General features: G+C 34.3%; 1 protein-coding gene across 2 annotated transcripts in view; it reads left to right on the top strand.

Annotated features, from left to right (window-relative positions):
- Positions 1–18,885, top strand: part of LOC134204327 (calcyphosin-like protein) — a 60,584-nt gene that overhangs the window by 21,364 nt on the left and 20,335 nt on the right. The window contains exon 1 of one of the 2 annotated variants that reach the window (XM_062679155.1): positions 759–1,066. The exons of the other annotated variant lie outside the window; for it this stretch is intronic. The gene's annotated coding sequence lies outside the window, so the exon portion shown is untranslated. Of the gene's footprint in view, positions 1–758; positions 1,067–18,885 lie in introns of those variants that run through there. 2 annotated transcript variants of the gene reach the window in all.

The following is an 18,885-nucleotide window of genomic DNA, read 5'->3' on the forward strand; positions in this document are numbered from 1 at the left end:
ACCCACCATGTCCACGCTATTCCCTACAGCTCACGCGATTGATTTGCAACCCGGTTATACCAAATCAGATGTTCTAGGTTCTCCAAACAGCACTGGAGTGTGGATCAATTGATCTTCAAGGTCAACTGTGTCTGAACCTAAAGCCGACAACAACCAGTCAGGCCCATACAACTCTCTAGAGCCCCAGCGTATATGTAACAATTTAAATTGAGCTCCAATTTTACTACCTAGCAAAATTTCACTGATACACTTCAATGAAACATCAACAAATATATCTAATATGAAATCTTATAGCACAAAGCTGCAAGATTCCTATACCGTTGATTTCCATAACATGCTAATTGTGTAACTTGGTTCGAATCGATGTATTTGTCTTACCAAAACCAACTGAATACGAAAATCTTTTCCAGTGCATCTGTCTTGACGCCAGGTCTGTCGCAAAATTATTGGAGAAAGCTTGACAGTTCAAACAGATGCTTCTACCAATTAATACTTTTTAGTTCTCAAAAACAATATTTTTGCACATTTCACATTTGATTTTTTTTACAGACCATTGAAACTAGTATCCCATCTGAACCATATCTGTGCCTGCAATATTGCATTAACGTGATTCATTGCAAGTAATTTAATGAAAATAGAGAGCCTGAGAGCGGAAGAGATATACCATCCAAAGAAGGGTAAAAAACAGATACATCCAGCACATCCAGCTACTTTTGTTGTTGCTGTTGAAGTGTGTTCCGCCCGGCGTGCTTGCTAGCCGGCTAACCAACCGATACTTACTCACGTGTACCGCGAACCACCTTGTCTGAGGAAACTTGTTCTCATTCGCGATCTACCCCTTCGTCGGTTCGGTCCAGTTTCCCTATTTTGTGCTTTTGTAAACGCGTCACATTTAGCTGGAGTACAGTTCCTTCGGAAGTGTTTGAACGGTGTCAATTAAGTGCCATTTGAAGCCACAGGTGTTCGTTTCTGCTGTTGGTGGTGATAATTTAGAAAACCGATCATTCGTTTTCTCTAAACCAGAAGGGGAGCCGACCAATTTTTCATCTGTGGGGCGTACCATTGTGTAAATATTTTAGCATTACTCATGAAACTAGTTTTATTAAGTAGCGGAATTTCTCGTATCTGCTCGTTGCAAGTCATCGGTTCATCTAAATATCGCTTAAGTAGTCGAAAGCAGGCTTGATTTAAACATCTGGTGCAAATTTGGTTTTCATGATCATTTGAAGACTGGCACTTTTTTTAGTTAGGATCGCCGTATATACCGATTTACTACACTAGCGAAAACCTACCCTTTACCGTAGTTGGTCTGGACTCAATCCTAGTCAACGCGCGCCATTCGTAAACAAAAAACGTGTGCTAATTCCTTAGTTGGGTTCGCCGTATGTACCGATTTACCACAAAGATTATTCCAATCAAAAACAAATGTCTTTTCCTAAATTTAATATTTCTCAACAGGAATGTCTAAATCTAAAGTTTTGTATCTAGTACGCTACCGTTGATCAATAAAATTACGATTAGGGGAAGTGCACCGGTTTTGGACAGCTTAGTGCCTAATTTGGCCAACCCTGAAAAATACTTATTTTTCCAAAATAATTAGTCAGTTAAAATCAGCGTAGAAGTGTGAGAGATATATCTCTTGTTGGAACTAATAAAACCTTCGTGAATTGTTTCATTTTTGGAGCTATTCACAAAATTGGCCAAATTAGGAACTTGGCCAAAACCGGTACAGTTCCCCTACTTCTGTTCGAACAAGTCATGTGATCTTTTGAAATTGGATGCCTCGACACAGAAAGAGTGGATCTTGAACAAAAGATATCGAGGTGGCAAGGATCTCAAGAAGTAGGGGAACAGGTGGTAAAATGAACACGTTAAGGACTTGCGCTGAATTCAATCATAAAACGAGGATAATTTGCTAGTTTTACCACTTGGTTCAGCAATTTAACTCATATTCTTATTGCACTGAACATTTTTTTCGCTAATAAACATTGTTTTATATAGTTTTTCATCGAAATAAAAAACATCGAAATTTCGTGTGTACAAAAATAGTGCGGGTAAAATGAACACTGCCTGGTGGTAAAATGAACATGGCTTCTTAAACCCTTTTGAAACATTTAATTTTCTTTTTTTTACTCTGGCACTGTATATACAACTAATTGAGATTACGAGAGCCTTTTGAAAAATCTGGTATAACTTTTGAAAAGCTCTTAATTATGAAAATAATAAAAAGAAGTTAAAAAGTTTTAAAATATCAATTATTTTTTAACTAAATTTACATATTCAAAGTTTTTTCTTGGTTATTTGATATGGTTTGATTCTTGAACTTCCGCTTCACAATCGCACAACTTTTACCATAAATTTGTGAAAGTTTGATACAAGTGTTCATTTTACCCCCATACGTGCCTTGTGATAAATAACTCTTCCTCTAACTATGCAAACCAATAATTTTACTATTTACCCCTGCAACATCTTTGTGAAGGTTGTCCTATTTGCCGCTGTGGTTAGAACCGGTTTAAATCAATGTTATTATGAATTTATTAAGAATTAAAGCTTGCGGAAAAATGGTAAAAAATTACATCAGATCCTATTTTTACGGCCTCTTTTGATATTTTGGATAGTAATAGCTATTCGTTCGGTCTCAAAACCAAAATATTAGCTCAGGTATCTTATTTTATTTCGAGGAAAATGTGTGCATGATTAACATACGTCTAAATAGTGGTTTAATATAATTATAGCCAACTGTTTATTTTACCACCCCTGTTCATTTTACCACCTCTTCCCCTACAAAGTGAAATTCTGTGCAGATTTCAGAGATCAAGAAAGCCACCTACATCGACATAGAAATAATCGACTGTACTAAAACCTGTAGCTGAATAAATATAAAGGAAATTTAAATTAATTGGTTTTGCAACACAATCTGGCTGAGAATCAAAGGTTAGCCAAATCAAGCCGAATTTATTTCTCTTATAAATAAAAAAATCGGTATGTTACCAAACCTGGTAACCTTAATAAATGCGAAATGAATCACGGTATGGTATGACATCAAGTGCGCTATTCCATGCATCGTTCGTGGCAAGCGAAAAATAGTGATTGTGAATGGAGATTTTTATATTCCATTTTCAGATTTTTTGGTCCGATGAGTAGTTCGAACTACGTCTGAGATTTGCTCCACTGGGCACTGATCGTGCAACCAAAGATAATTTTGTTCCTTACAATATCAACTGCAAATGATGCTCGACGGCTATAAATAATGGTCATAAACTAAACCTAATCCATTTATTGGTTCCAAAACCAAACGAATGTGATCGGTTAATTAAACTGAACAATAATCAGATCAAAGTTCTAGAGTCTACTGAAGACGTAAGTTTTTTCAAGGTTTTTCCATCATGGCAAACGCAGCGTATAAGATTCATAGCTAAACAGCAGCGATTCGGTTCGGTTGATGGAGCAATTTTTTTATTTCGCGCTTGGCCGACTCTAGCCTTTGTATTGTTATTACGAGGCTGTGAATCAACATCGTACGAAGATTCAGTGCGGTAGGAAGTATTCCAGTCGAAGATCATGTTTGTAGAATAGTACGCAGCACAGAATAATCAATCGCTGAATAAGGTTTGGTTGGAAGTATCTTAATTAGAGCTATGCGCCGCCTTCGGCGATTTTACTCGCGCCGCCGCCTACGATTTTCATAATTTTAGCACACCGGCGACTAATTTCATATAATTAAACATTATTTTTCAATCAAGTCAAGAATCCAACAATTTTATTCAAGTATTTTCAACACGGTTTTAATAAATTTCTCCTGATTAAAAAAATGTTTTTGTTGTAACACTAGTCGTAAATTCGAAATAGCTGTTAAACTTCCCGTCACGGAGTTCCGTCACTCTTGTGACTTGAAGTGTGCTTTTTCGAAGGCGTTGTACTTTTTACAACGGTACAACGTTAGGTCGGCGCCGGGCGGCGTGGTGTCATACATCAGTGTTATCCAATCCAACATCCAATATTGCGAAAATTTAATTGTGTCTTGAAATTGTTTAGTAATTTATTGGAAATGTGTCCAGAGATTCTTCAAAATGTTTCTCCAAAAACTTCCTGCAATTCCTGGCAATATACGAAGAAGTATGATGTGATGATGAAACGACTTTAACCTCGATATTTTGGGTGGTTTTCTTGGCATGCAGTCTGAATTCTAGAGTCTATTTGGTCTAGTTTTACTAATGTCCAGAGCAGCAGTAAAACAAAGCCCAATTGTTACTTTGGAATTAGGTTAGTATGCTAATAAAAACACCCAAAACATCGAGATTACATTCGATTTATTCCAGTAAACCACATATCGTCGGGAGGCGAGCCAGCCTGGGGCTGCAAGTCTCCTTAATAAAGCTAATAAAATAATAATACCACATATCATCGTATACCAAAAAGCAAATAAAGTAGCAATTGCATCCATCAAAAATCTAAATCGCACTGCACATCAAACTTTGTCATATTATTGTCAAAAAATATTGTATTGAATGCATCGTATAAGATAATTTTAACCATAGTGATAATCAGTCGTAATTATGTTAAAAAAAATTCGTAATGACTTATTTTCCTTCCAATATCCTATATCAGTGCAAATGAATGTCTATGCAAATCGTAATACAATCGAAACCACTTCAGTCGAAAGAAGTTTCAAGCCGTTGTAAAGATATAAACAATTATTGTGTAATTCATGTTGGACAAAAATCCGATTCACTTCAAGATGTACAGTATTGTGCGGTGGTAGAGTATCCGCCTGCAGGTCCAAAGATCGCATGGCGAGAGGTACTGGCAATTTTTTTATAATATTTTAATGTTTAATCGTAATACTGTTCGCATAATGTCGGAAAAAATCGTGAAATAAAACACGTATGTACCTATATCGCCTCTACTTTGGTACGTACATATATAGCCGATATACGTATATAATAACCTATATCGAGAGTTATAGGTACTAAAAATGTTGACTGGGTCATCACATCATACTTCTTCGGATATTCTTAAGAATATTCATCCTGGTTTTATTTCAAAACTATTTCCAGAAATTCTTTTGGTGAATCCTCGAGACATTTTTGTTAATACCTTACATAATTCTTAAGCAAATATCTTAAAGAACTCACGCGGATAGTAATCTAAAAACTTCTTCAGATATTTCTTAGGAAATTCCTCCTGTAACTATTTCCAAATCTTTGATCATTTTCCAGAAATTTCTTTTTAAAAAAATCACTGGAAATGAATCCAGGAATTAGGTTGAAAATTCCGTCAGGAATTTCTTCTGAGCTCTTTTCAGGAATTCCCACGGAGCTTCCTTCACGAATTCTTTCCGAATTACTTTTAGAAAAAACTTTCAGAATTCTTTCAGGATTAATTCCGGATATTTCTCAAGAAATTCTTTAAGGAATTCCTCCAAGATTTCCTCCTTTAGAAATACTTTAGTTCTTTAGGAATACTTTCAGATATTCTACCAAAATTGTAGCACGAAATCCTTGGTACTTCCTTAAGAATATTCAACCGAATTCCAATTTTAAACATTCTCAAATTTTTTCATGAATTGCTTTGGGTTTTTCATCAAAAATTTATTCAGGGAATCCTTCGCAAATTACTTCAGAAATTATTCTAGAAATTTCTTTGGAAATTTCTACAGATATTTCTTTCAAAAATTCAAATAAGCAATTCTATGAATCCCTTCTGAATTTCCTTCAGGATTTTTTTAGTAATTCCTTTAGAAAAACCGTTCAAAATTCTTTATAAAAATCTTCCAAAAATTTATTTGAGAGTTTCTGCGAAAATTCCTTCTGGATTCCCTAGGATTTTGTTTAGCATCTCTCTTAAAATTACTTTGCGAATTTCTTTATAAATCTCCAGAAATTTTTAGAAATTTTTAGAAATTCTTCAAGGAACTCATTTGTAAAATCCTTTGAGGATTTATTCAGAAACTCCTTTTAGGATTTTTTCGAAATTCCTCTATAAATTTCTTCGGATATATTTTTGGGAAATCTTTCGTAAATTTATTTAGGAACACCTACGGAAATTGTTTTATGAATTCCTTTGGAAATTCATTTAGGAATTATTTCTGATTTTTTTTATTAGATTCTCCGCAAATTTCGCAAAACTCCTTCGGAAATTGCTTGAGGAACTCCGACGAAATTTCATTTGGCAGTTCTTTCAGAAATTACTAAAGGAAGTTCCTCCAGGTATTCGTTTGAAATTTCTCCAGTATTTTTTTTTTTTAAACTCTAGAATGAAATTCAAGTAGTTCTGATTTCTTTTTCGAAATCTTTCTCAGCAATTCTTTTAGACTTTCCACCAGAAATTATTTCCGAACTTCCACCGGTAATTCCTCCAGGAGCTCTTCTTATTTAAGAATTCCTTCGATTTTTTTTCTGGGAATTCGTTTTCGAATTTATTTGAATATTCCTTCGAAAATTGCTTATTACACAATTCGATATTACATTTAAAATTCCTCAGGAAGTTTTCTTAATTGAATTTCTTCTGAATTCTCTTTAGGAAATCCTTTAAATATTTCGTTAGTATTTTTTTCGAAGATTCGAAAGTTCCGGAAGTGATCGCCCACGCCTTTGCTCGCAAGGTTACTGAAGATCTTTCGAAACATATTGTGGAGAAATTTGGAAAAAAAATTCTTACGGAATTTACTAAAACATACCTCAGGTTGGTCTCATAACAATCAAGCCTTCGCTAAAATAGTTCGCTCTATATTGATGAAGAAGGTACAAAGAACGCTATACGAAAAGTGCTCTCTTTGAAAGTCTATTTTCTATTGTTTCATTGACTTAATGAAAAAAATCATATTTATGTTAACTATAATAATGGAGTAGCAACTACGAGCAGTCAATCAAGCTCAAGCTCAAAATCATTTTTATGTTAACTATATGAGTCCAACGAATTTTTGAATTAGATAATCAACTCGGTTAGAGGTTCAACAATTCGACCGTTATCAGTCCACTCATTCTTCTAATTCATTTTGTCGGTCAATTGTCAAATTCCATCAAATTACGTAATAGTAACATTGTTGAATTCAAGCTGTTTTAATTCAAATTAGCTAATCTATAGATGACCAACTTACTCAGGTGACTTTTAAGGCCAGTAAACTATTTCAACTATATCATTTATTTGGTAAGCATTCTAATTTGAACAGTTAATCAATTCGTAGTTGACCAAAACGTAGTTAGCCAAAAAGACTGGAGTAGGGGTCAAAAGATAACATTGAACAAAGTTAGGCAAGTGGCCTCTCAATTTTAATAAAATACAATGAAAATAACATCAGTTCGAATAAGACTTGACCTTTTGGAATTAGATCCAGGATCAAACTCCCGGGTCAAAAAAGTGGACCAGGGGAGGGGTTTCGAAAAAGTCTACGTTAGTCTACGATGTGTGACGGGGGGGGGTATACCAAAAGTCTACGTAGACTTTTTTATTTAATTTTTTTTTTGGAAAACAATTTATACAGCAGCTATGGCGAAAGTTTACTTATTTGATTTTTTAGGATTTCCCAGGATTTTTTTTTGCAAGACTTTACCGAAATAATTTCTTGAATTTTTCCCAAAAAATCTTATGAATTTCACTCAAGTAATAGTCTAACTACGGCCTAAAACCATCATGGATTTCACCAGGAAACTATGTTGAGCAGTGAAATTCTCCGAAGTATTCTAAAAATAAATTCTAAAATTTTACAAAATTTCCGTTTAGATTTTTTTTTGTAGATTCTACTAGAATATCTTTTGATTCTTAGCAAAAACTTTTTTGGAAGCTACAAGTGATTCACGGGAAATTATGTCGTACTTCAACGGAAAATTCTGTGGAATTTACAAAGGAAGCATTTTGGAATATCCAAGAAAAAGTCTCCAAAAGATATTCTTTGAAACTTGACAGGGAGTTTTCCCGAAATTCCGCGAGAAACCCTTCAGAATTTCCACTGCAGAAAGGCGAAACTTTTCTTAATTTCGGAAATTCTTCGGAATTTTCGCGAGGAATTTTTTGGACGTATAAGCGATATTCTTCGAAATTTCATGGGAAATTCTTCGTAAATTTCACGGCGATTTCGTCGGGATTTCTAATGCAAATTCTTTGGAATTATCGATGGAAAATCTTTTGGATTTTCTAAAGAAATTTTTGACTTCCACGAAAAATTATTTGAATTTCCCACCAACAACTCTTTTTGCAATTTTTGTGAGAAAGACTTTGTAATTTTTATTAAAATTTATAAGAATTTTTTACGAGAAATTCACCAAAATTCAAATGAAAATTCTCCATAATATCCACCGAAAATTACTCGGAATATTCTGTACAATTTATGGACATATTTATAAATTTCCTCAGGAAATTGTACCCAATTTGAAAAGCAAATTTAAAAATAAGTAGAAAACGGGAAATATTTCCGGAATGTTAAGGGGAAAACTTTTGGAATTTAGAAGGAAATTCTTTGGATTTCAAAGGATGATTATTCAACGGGTTATTGCATGGAGTTTTTCAGAAAAGCATCGAAATTTTCACGGAGTGCTCTTTGAAGGATTACCGGGAAAATTATCAATCGCGAAACTCTACGAAATTTTTACGAAAATCGGAATTCCAACCCGAAAATTTTCGAAATTCTGAAAATTCTTCATTTTTCTACAAATTTGAACCGGCGTATAGAATAGACAGAGTGACAGATTTTAAGCAGTGGCGCGCCGATGCAAAAGTGTTGGTGGCGGCACACCTCTAGAAGAAATCGAGTTCAACAGGAATCAAATTAGTTGGTTTTGAGATTTGGGTTCAGAAGCTGTACACAAAGGATTAAATTTGATTTCATTTTAAATTGATTTTTGTTTTGTTGGATTTTGTTCAGTTTGATTTTGTTATGTGTAAAATTCAAATTTTACTGTAATGTTTACATACTGGAATGGATTTGAATGGCTGAATTGCTTATAACGTGGTTGATTCCCATATTTTTTCAATCGCATATGATATTTTGTAAAATTTATAAAAGTCTACGTAGACTTCATAGGGGGGGGGGGTAGTTTCGGAAAAGTCTACGAAAGTCCCGAAAAACTTTTTTTTCTCCCTGAATTGGAACTTTTTAGTTGGAAAACCATCGATTATTTACTACGTACCCTATTAAATAAGATTCCTGATTTTTTTTCAATCATCATATAAAAATTAAGGGTAATCGATTATTACCAAGTTATAGTCCTTATAACTTATTTATTGGAGCTCAAGCATCAAAGAGCATAAAAAAGCCGAACTCGATAAATTTATGTAATTCTTTGAAAATAGCTAAGAAAGGCTTGGATGGAGATTATGCACCGCATCGTAATCCTATGCACATATACACCAAATTCTTTCCTAACACAAGCCAAAATTGAAACTTGTTATGTGAATGAAAAAGTTTAACTGGTATAAAATATATAAAATAAAATCATAAAATTATAATGATAAAATTATACAAAAAAGAACTTTTAGAATTTTATTTTATTAAAATATACAAAAATTCTGAAACTGAATTCCGTCTGAAAACGGTATTGTATAAAGCAGCAATTTATATATTCAAGTATAAACACAATTCCTTCATTGGGCCGGAAAACATAGATAACAATTTCGCTGATCCAATGTCCTCATAGGCACTATATATACTTCGCTTTGGTTGTTGCGATAAGCTTAAACCCTAACACTAGGCGAGATCCTGCCATCTAGCGTTGACTAGACTTCACCCTGACTAGTGCCTTCATCGTCAGTTCCCTTACGGCTATTTACGACCACTTTTCGACATTGGGCATGCAAATCGAAAGCAAGCTAATCAGTAATCTACATTTACATCCTCCTGTGTAGAAACAAAAGTTCAGCGCTTATTTGGGGGATGGTGGTAGGAAATGCACACTTATAATATTATTCGATATATTTTGTCATTGCTGCTTTAATCAAAATTCGCATATAAAGACTTTAAAAAACGATTATTGATTTTTCCTTTGAAAGCGTACAATGAATTACAAGAAAATTATTAAGCTCTTTCAGTGGAATGTTTTCACCTGTCATATTCCACTTAATTCCACCACGATACTGTATGTGCCTTGACTTACCTGTCATTATTAGGTGAAAGGGGAATCAGGGAGAACATTTTTTGGTTTTAAACTCAAAAGAACACTGAATTTTGATCAGAAATTTAAAAAGCGACGTATGTATAACCGTCTAGTGCTTTAACAAAGCGGATCATATCAGCTGGGGCGGCATTCCCCGTTAAAAGAAACGGCAATGTAGTAAAGAACAGCCCAACATGCACCCCTTAAGCTTTTTTGATGTTTCAACCAATATATTTTATTTGTTATTATTCATGACTAACGAGACTTTCAGCCCATGTCTGGCTGGTATCGAAATTTTTCCCAATATAAACCTTTTTTAACGAGCAGAGGCAAAATTCACAAAACTAGCTACGTTTCACAATGATCTCCTTTTCAAAACAACATCCCAACAAACATTGCAAGTGGTTAAAATGTTTATTCGGCCAAAAATAGTCTTCTTCAGCTAGAAAACTAGCTTATTCAGCCAAAATTGTCTGTGTTAAAAATGGGCCTGTAAAATGACGCAAATGTTTTTTTTTTTAATTTTGAAAAACATGTTGATTTTCAAAATTTATTTCAAAGATTTTCAATTATTAAACTTGTGAATCCCAAAAAACGAATTAAAAGGTTATTTGTGTATTTGATTCTTCGGAAAATATCTCACTGTTCGACAGCTTGGTCATTAGTGAAAACAAGTTAGGGCTATTCAATACGTGAAAACATTAAAGTTTTCGAAATTAATTTAAAATAGTTCCCATGCAGCAAAACTCATTGAGTTTTGAATTCAAGCTTAGTTTTTATAATAGATTCAAGATATGTAATAATCTGAATACCCACAAAAACCCAATTGCATTAAAAATAAATGGTTGACGCATGGTTGATTGTAAATCTTAGCGGATTGAACGAAGATCTTTCAGAAGAGGTAAAAGAATCGTTAAATTATAGTGAAAATAAGAGTTTTTTTCTTAATCTATTCGTTGCAACTCGATAATGAATAACTGAATATTTATTTGTAATGGTAATTTTCGTTCAGAAACACGATCTTACGACTGGTTTTATGTGTTGGGCCAATGTGTCTCATGTCTCATGGGTGCATTGTGCACCATTCCCTATTTTTGATCGTCACTTCACTGCACATTTCGATAGATTACCGCCGTATACGGCGTCTGTTAACATCAGCGTGTGATCGAGCACTGATTTTGATATAAGGTATATAGCCAAACTGTTCCCATTTCCATCTTACTGTAAGAAATTCACGTCATCTTGAAACAAAAAAAATAAGGCATTAATTGCATATATTCTATTTTCCTATCATGCCCATGTGGGTCTCCAGTTAGCGAGCAAAAGCGTAGGATTGCCAATCCGGAGAATCAATTAATAACTGAGGAAATACTTATAGAATACTATGTTGAAAAGCAGGCCAAATTCCAGTGGGAATGTAGAGCCATTGAAGAAGAAAAATCCCATGCGCTTTCAAGAACTTAGGAGCTAAGGTTGATTTCAGAACTTTTTTTTAACTAATTTTATTTGCTAATTATCTAATACATGCATTCATCTCTTAGACTAGGTGTTCCGTGTTTTCCTAACACTATCATCCTTTTTTGCTATGTTACATTTTTAGTTATTGTTAATACATTTCAATTGCCTCTGGCAGTTAGGATTTTTCCTCTGGTATAACAGAACCATGTAGAAATTACAATGTTTTCAACTTAAACTAAACTTAACCTAATTTATACTAAGGGTACAAGGAGCTAATCGTTGCAATAAAAGATTGCAACGATTTTTTTTTCTAAAATTGGAAATTATTTTGTTGGACGTTTGTTGCAATGTCTCAATATTAGAAACTCTATGAAGTTCAATGGTACTATACCACGGAGGCAACTTCAAAATCATTTTCAAAATTTTATTTTGAATCCTCTGAAGTGCCTTTTTCTGGTATTGCAGCAACTAGTCCATATTGGCACAGCACACAACACGGCAGGTCTGAAAATTTGTTTATAAATCAATAGTTTGTTCTTAAAACAAAGTTCAAAAAAGTTCAAAGTCAAACAGTTTGCTTATTGGAGAAAGCAAACTGATTGGACGATAACTAGAAGCCTCAGCTGGATTTTTATCCGGCTTCAAAATTGGAACAACTTTGGCATTTTTCCATTTAGCTGGAAAGTATGCCAATTGAAAAAAAATGATAAATAAATTAACCGAAAAGGATAAAGAGCTATCAGGAAGTTTTTTGATAAGTATGTAGAAAATACCATCATCACACGGGACTTTCATATTTTCAAATTGTCTAGTAAAAGATTTCTTCATAGAAATTAGTTCCCAACGAAAGGTCAAACACATTCTCTTGATTGAGAATGTCTTCTAAGCTCCGTGTAACCTGATCCTCAATTGGACTAGTGAGACCTACCCTAAAATTATGGGCACTCAAAAACTGCTGAGCAAGTTTTTGAGCCTTTTCGCCAATTGTTAATAAAGCTTTATTTCCCTCTTTAAGCGCTGGAATTGGCTTTTGAGTTTTTTTTTAAAGAATTTTCGTTAATTTCCAAAAGGGTTTCGAACTGGAATCAAACTTCGAAACATTATTCTCAAAGTTGGTATTTCTCAGAATAGCGAAACGTTTTTTAATTTCATTTTGCAAATCTCGCCAAATAATTTTCAACGCGGGATCGCGAGTTCTTTGTTATTGTATTCGCCTCACATTTTAAAGACGGATCAGTAGCGGAAGATCGGCGCCAATAATAATGGAGTTGAATTTTATTTCACATTTAGGAATTGCAATGCCTCTGTCTTTGACAATTAAATTTGTCAAAGATACGAGAGCATTATCAATGCTCAACTTTTGGTATCGAGAGGAATATCAACATCAAAATTCGTATCGATATACGTTTTATATAAATCCCGATTAGCCCTACGATAATTAAAAGTAGAGCAGATTGGATTATTTATGACTTCTTGTGAGATTTCAAACGTCACATGAAGGTGATCAGAGTCAAAGTCAGCATGAGTTACCAATTGGCCACACAGCTGACTTGAATCCGTTGAAACTAAATCAATTGTAGAAGGATTTCGACTGGAAGAAAAACAAGTTGATCCATTGGGATATTGAATAGTATAATATCCCGCAGAACAATCTTCAAACACCATTTACCGTTGGAATTGTTTGGGCATTATTACATAAACGGTGTTTGGCATTGGCATTGAAAAATTTGGATTTGTTGCGAGTTAGAATTTGAAGATCAGCTCTTAACAAATTCCTCTGCTGCCCATTGCACTGGAAAGGCAAGTAGGCAGCAATAAAAAAAGAATTGTCCAAAATTTGTTTCAACAGAAACTCCCAAGTTTTCGAAAACTTTGGTTTCAAACGAAGAATATAATCTATATTTGATACGTCTATTAATGGCAATGGCGACCCCATCACAGACGCTGTCAAGACGATCCTTTCGGTAAATAAAATAATTTGGATCTCTTTTGATGAAGAGTCCTGGTTTTAAATAAGTTTCAGTTATAATGGCAATGTGCACATTATGAACTGATAGGAAGTTGAATAATCCATCTTCCTTATTCTTTAAAGAGTGGGCATTCCTATTTAAAATTTTCAAAGAATTATTTGGGTCCAATAGAATAAAGCCCAATAACAATTCTTTGAGTAAATTTGATACCAACCTGAACAGCTTCACTTTTGGTATTTGCTTTGAACATTCCATCAATCATGTGATGCAATTGTTCATTTAGAAAATCAAAGTCGGAAGCAGACATGCTACCTGAGTCGTCAGAACGAACGTTATTTTCCGTTGAAGAATCGGTATGAAAATCATTCATCGTCGGTAAATTTTTAGAAATGAAATTTTGCATGCCTGGAGCGATGCTTGCATAAGGAGGGATGTTCAAAAAATTAGAATTCGACGAATTGTTCGTTACCCGGTGAGAGGTAGGAGCAAAATTTGTTCGTTGATTATGGTGGGTATGAATTGCTCGACCTGCAAATGATTGCGGATTTTGAGCGAATCTGGGATCCTAAATATTAGAAATTCCCTTCATCAGTTTTGCACGGGAATTCAAAACTTTTTTGGGTGAAGGGCATTCCCGGAAATTGGATTTATGATTGCCCCCACAATTGGCACATTTAAATTTATTTGTAAGTGTAAGTGCAGATATACAGGACACGCGTCCTTGCCGTGAGAGGTTCCACCACAAATCATGCATTTAGCATCCATGTGGCAATGATTAGCTCCGTGACTCCACCTTTGGCACTTACGGCACTGAGTGGGGTTTTGGAAATTTCCCCCAGGCCTGCGGAAATGTTCCCATGTAACACGGACATGGGACATAATGCAGGCCTCTTCCAAATTTTTCATATTATTTAGTTCACTTTTGTTGAATAAAATTCTTGAGAAATACCCCTCTGGGAAGTGCCAGAGCGAGATTTCTTTTTCATCTTAATTACTTGGACTGGTGGAAATCGTAGTAATTACGAAATTTCAATTTTAATCTCATACAGTGATTTATCATTACTGGGGAGACCTTTCAAGACGACCTTTAACAATCGCTCAGTTTTGTCGTCGTATGTGAAGAATTTATGGCGCTTCTCAGTTGAATAGGGTAACGGTACCAATAGTGGAGGTATTAGTAGATCCACAAAAGAAAATATTTTTTAAAAATTGATAATTATGGGAAATTTACTGCTTTAATATCTTAGTCAATAGATAAACTAATAAAGTTGCTAACAAAAATGAGATAGATGTCATTTAACATCAACAATTACCAAATATTGCTTGCACCACTATGGGTACACTGTTCCTTTAGTGGCGGTAAAAAATAATTTTGGTTCCTATAGTGGTGCTATCCATTGATTTCTTATGAGACTCGCCACTATTGGTACAGTTGCACCATTATAGGTGCAAGGGAGTCAAATTTGTTAAGGAAAATCATTGTTTTCAATAGTTTTTCGAGCGAAATCTTAAGATAAGTTGCATTTAACATGATATTTAAACCACGACGCATCAACTGAAACCATCGTAAAGTGTATAATTATGATAAATCTCATTAAATCCCCACTACCTCCACTATTGGTGCTACCTCCACTAAGGGTACGGTTACCCTACTGAAGAAGACGTTTGCTCAGTTCGATAGGAGAAGAATTATTCTCAATGTTAGAGTTGGAAGGAATATCTGAAGTCTTCAGCTTCCTTCTATTTTTTCCGCGTTTTGGCAGGACGGTCTTGAAACCTTGTTTCTTAGAAGGAAGTGGAGAATTCAGCGACTGCCCTTTCCTCTTGTTTTTATTAATGGAGACGTGTCCTTTTCCCAGAACGGTGTCCCTGCGGGATTACCACCGGTTGTCGGAATTTTACTTCCGCAAACGGGTCCAAGCCGTCACGGGATCAGTAGGTACGAATGGCGCTGAGAAGCACTGATGAAATTAAAATAGCTTCGAGTAGTAATAAAAAACTTCCTCCAGCAAAGAGAGAAAAGATCCGCACAGCACGAAAGCACGATGTGGTCTGATTGTTTGAGGCGGCTGTTTCTCTGTGATGGTACATAGAAACAAATAATTCATGTTATAACCCAACAAACGCAACAAACATTGGAAGCAGATAGAGCGTTTATTCAACCAAAAATAGCCTTCTTCGGCTCAAAAACTAAATTGTTTGTTGGAAAGGAATTTAAATAAACTTTTCTAGTAATAAACTGGTTGAAATATCTTTCATAAGACGAGTTTGGTACTATTTAGCTCCACCACGTCGTAATTTTTCCAGATACGTATTTCGACCTCAACTGTAAGGTAGTATCCAGTATATCGTACTTGACAAGAGTTATGCCAAGTAAAAATACGTATATGTAAAAGTTACATAGTGTTGGAGAGCGATTCCAAACAACAGCATCAAAATTTAAGAAAATTTTTAATTCATGATTTTCTATTGAGTTGAAACTTTCCACAGTTTTTCAATTTCATCTAAATCGTCATTTTTCGATATCAAATCTTCATATTGAGTCACGACTAACTTTTCAAAAGGGTGTATGTGAAAATGGTTCAAAAATATTTAAAAAGCTGCACAGCAAAAACGGAATGTTCGATTGTTATGATTTTTTCAGCAAAGTTAGACAACTAAATGGTGATTCTTAAGAAAATGTGCACAGTAAAAAAAAAATTTTTTGCCTTTAAAAATATCATTTTGTCACAAAAACTCAAATATCTTAAAACCCTATCTTTTTTCGAACGTAATTTTTAGGGAAAACGGTCCATTATATTAGCTATCTACCATAAAAATTTGGTGATGGTAAACTAATAAACAAAAAGTTATGACATTTCAAACATTTCACAATTTTCACATATAGTAAACAAAAAAATTTCCGTGTATTTTTTTTCAAGAATCGCAGTTTGATGCTGATTTTATTGTTAAGGGCCTTGCGTGAGTTAAACAAGTTGTTTGTATGATATTCCATATTTATGTATTCATCGATATTATGTATATTATATGTATAAATATTATATGTATAAATAAATAAAAATGAATTAATATTATCCTAAGTATTAAATTAAATGTGGCAGTTACACAATGTTGTTATAGAAACTCTAAGAGTTTTGGGTTTGAATTTTGGTATGGGTTATGATATCATGAAAACAGTTTATTAATACTTATTTTTTATTTATTTTTATTCAAATTTTTTAAAATATCGAACACTTTTGAATTATTATCAGCACAGTTTGAGTATAGTTTTGCTTTAATTTTATTTTCCAACAATGGAATGAAACAGTGAAATTTTTGGGTTCCTTGGATCGTTTTCGCGTTATTAAATTGCTCGCTGAGCTCTGAAGCCTTTATTTCGTACTCTTCAGTAGTAGTAAAACAAAATGATAATTTGGTTAAATCTTTTTCTTTTCTACGATTTGCCCAATCAAAAAGTTCTTTCGCAGTTTTAATTGGATGCTCACGTTCTTTGGCTAAACTTGCTCTTGTGGCCATGCGCTTTATTGTTCCTCCAATAGCATCACAAGGACCTTTGCCATGTGATGTAGCAAAAAATGCCATTCTGCATCAATTCCGTACATTGATTTAAATTGACATAGGCTCGAAAAATTCTTACGATTTTTGTACTGCGACGCTGCTCCATCAAACATGAAATATATCTTTTTGACTTCTTTATGCTTATCAACGCGTAAAAAGTTAATCATTTTTTCAATGAACAAGTTTACGGATACTGAATCGTGTCTTAAATCTTCGGAAATTATAATAAAACTTAAGTGTTCAATTTGCGTACTTCCATTAAAATAAATAACGAATGGATGAATTGTAGCTTGTTGTACGTTCCAGTGATGGGACTGCACTTCATCTTGCAATACAAAGCTGTAATTTTCAGAAAAATCAAAAATGACTAAAAATTCACCATTTTGTAATGTATTTTTCGTATTTTTTAAAAAGCTGGATTGTTCTGTTTTAATGAAATCGTGAGGGTTAATCCCTTTCTAATTTCAAGCAAAAATATGACACAAACTCATCTACAGGTTTTACAATAGTTTCTATGTCACACCTATCCGTGGTCACCCATTGCTCAAATGATAACTGATCAATATATTTTTCTTCAAACTCAGCGAATAAAGTATTTTCCAATGATGAAGAATCTGGACAATCCGAACAAGATCGTAGATAGCAATTTGATGTTGTATTTTCACACAAAAGACTACCAGTTAACATTTTAATATCCTTTGTTAAATTGATTCTTTTCAAACTATGTAAAATAAGATTAATATTCTCATGGGTTGTGCACACACACATTATGTGTTTCTGAATTGGAAAGAAGCTTACATTGCCTTGGCCGAAGGCTTGCAAATGAGGAAAAACCTATTTTAATATTATCGTGAATTTCCTTGAAGCGTGTGTACGCTTCTTTCAAAATCGTCATCATTAATCGTTTTTGGATTGCTTGACGCTTTCCATCTTTTTTACTGATACATAATCTTTTGACCAGGCATAGCTCGACTTACTTCATCATCTTCAAAATATTGAACTACTATTTCTTTTGTCTCATCTGTTAATGCAGTACTAGACCTAGTATTTTTGGTTGAAAGACAGTTATTCTTCAATTGTTTTGCCTCTTTTACTGTATTTCTATTGGTTTTGAACTCATCAATGGCATCCTGAATAGACCACGAACTTGGCAGCATCGACAAAATCAATAATTTTTCTTTCCTTGTCGTGGCTGCATTCGAGAACCTTTCCTTCATATTTATAATTACCTCATCGTAGTCTGTATTTTCCACATCATCAGGTCCTAATTTGAAGAGGTTTCTTCGTACAGCTTCGTTTATTTCACGGTATGTTTTCTCCGGGTAATAAACGTAGTCCATCTTACTCCATTTAATCGGAGTCACTTTTATCCCAGCTATGCCCTCGTTAAAGCGTTCGATGTTGACCTTTTGGATACACTCATCTTCCGATTGATTTGTTGAAACAGATTTCGCTGATGGTACGGTGGCAAGGCTCTCAGCACTTTATACTTCTGGTAATTCCTCAGTTGTTGTCGATACATCTGGCAATTCCTCAGTTACTGTCGTTTTCGAACTTCCTGCGCTCTGCTCAACCGATGATATACAGATTGCTCTTTTGTCAACGTTTAGACGGCAGGACGTGCAAATGCGTAAATTTGTATTCAATGTGGACATTGGAGCATAACCAGTCGCTTTCAGTTTATCTATGCTGCTTTCGGTGAGATTTCGTAACTCTTTTGAACACTTTTTTCCATCAAACGGCCTACAACAGTTGAGAAAGCGGCTACTCATGTTGTTCGTAATATTTCAATAAACAAAATCACTTTTAAG

This window comes from Armigeres subalbatus, unplaced genomic scaffold (assembly GCF_024139115.2).
Source record: "Armigeres subalbatus isolate Guangzhou_Male unplaced genomic scaffold, GZ_Asu_2 Contig515, whole genome shotgun sequence".
Taxonomy (NCBI): Eukaryota; Metazoa; Arthropoda; class Insecta; order Diptera; family Culicidae; genus Armigeres; species Armigeres subalbatus.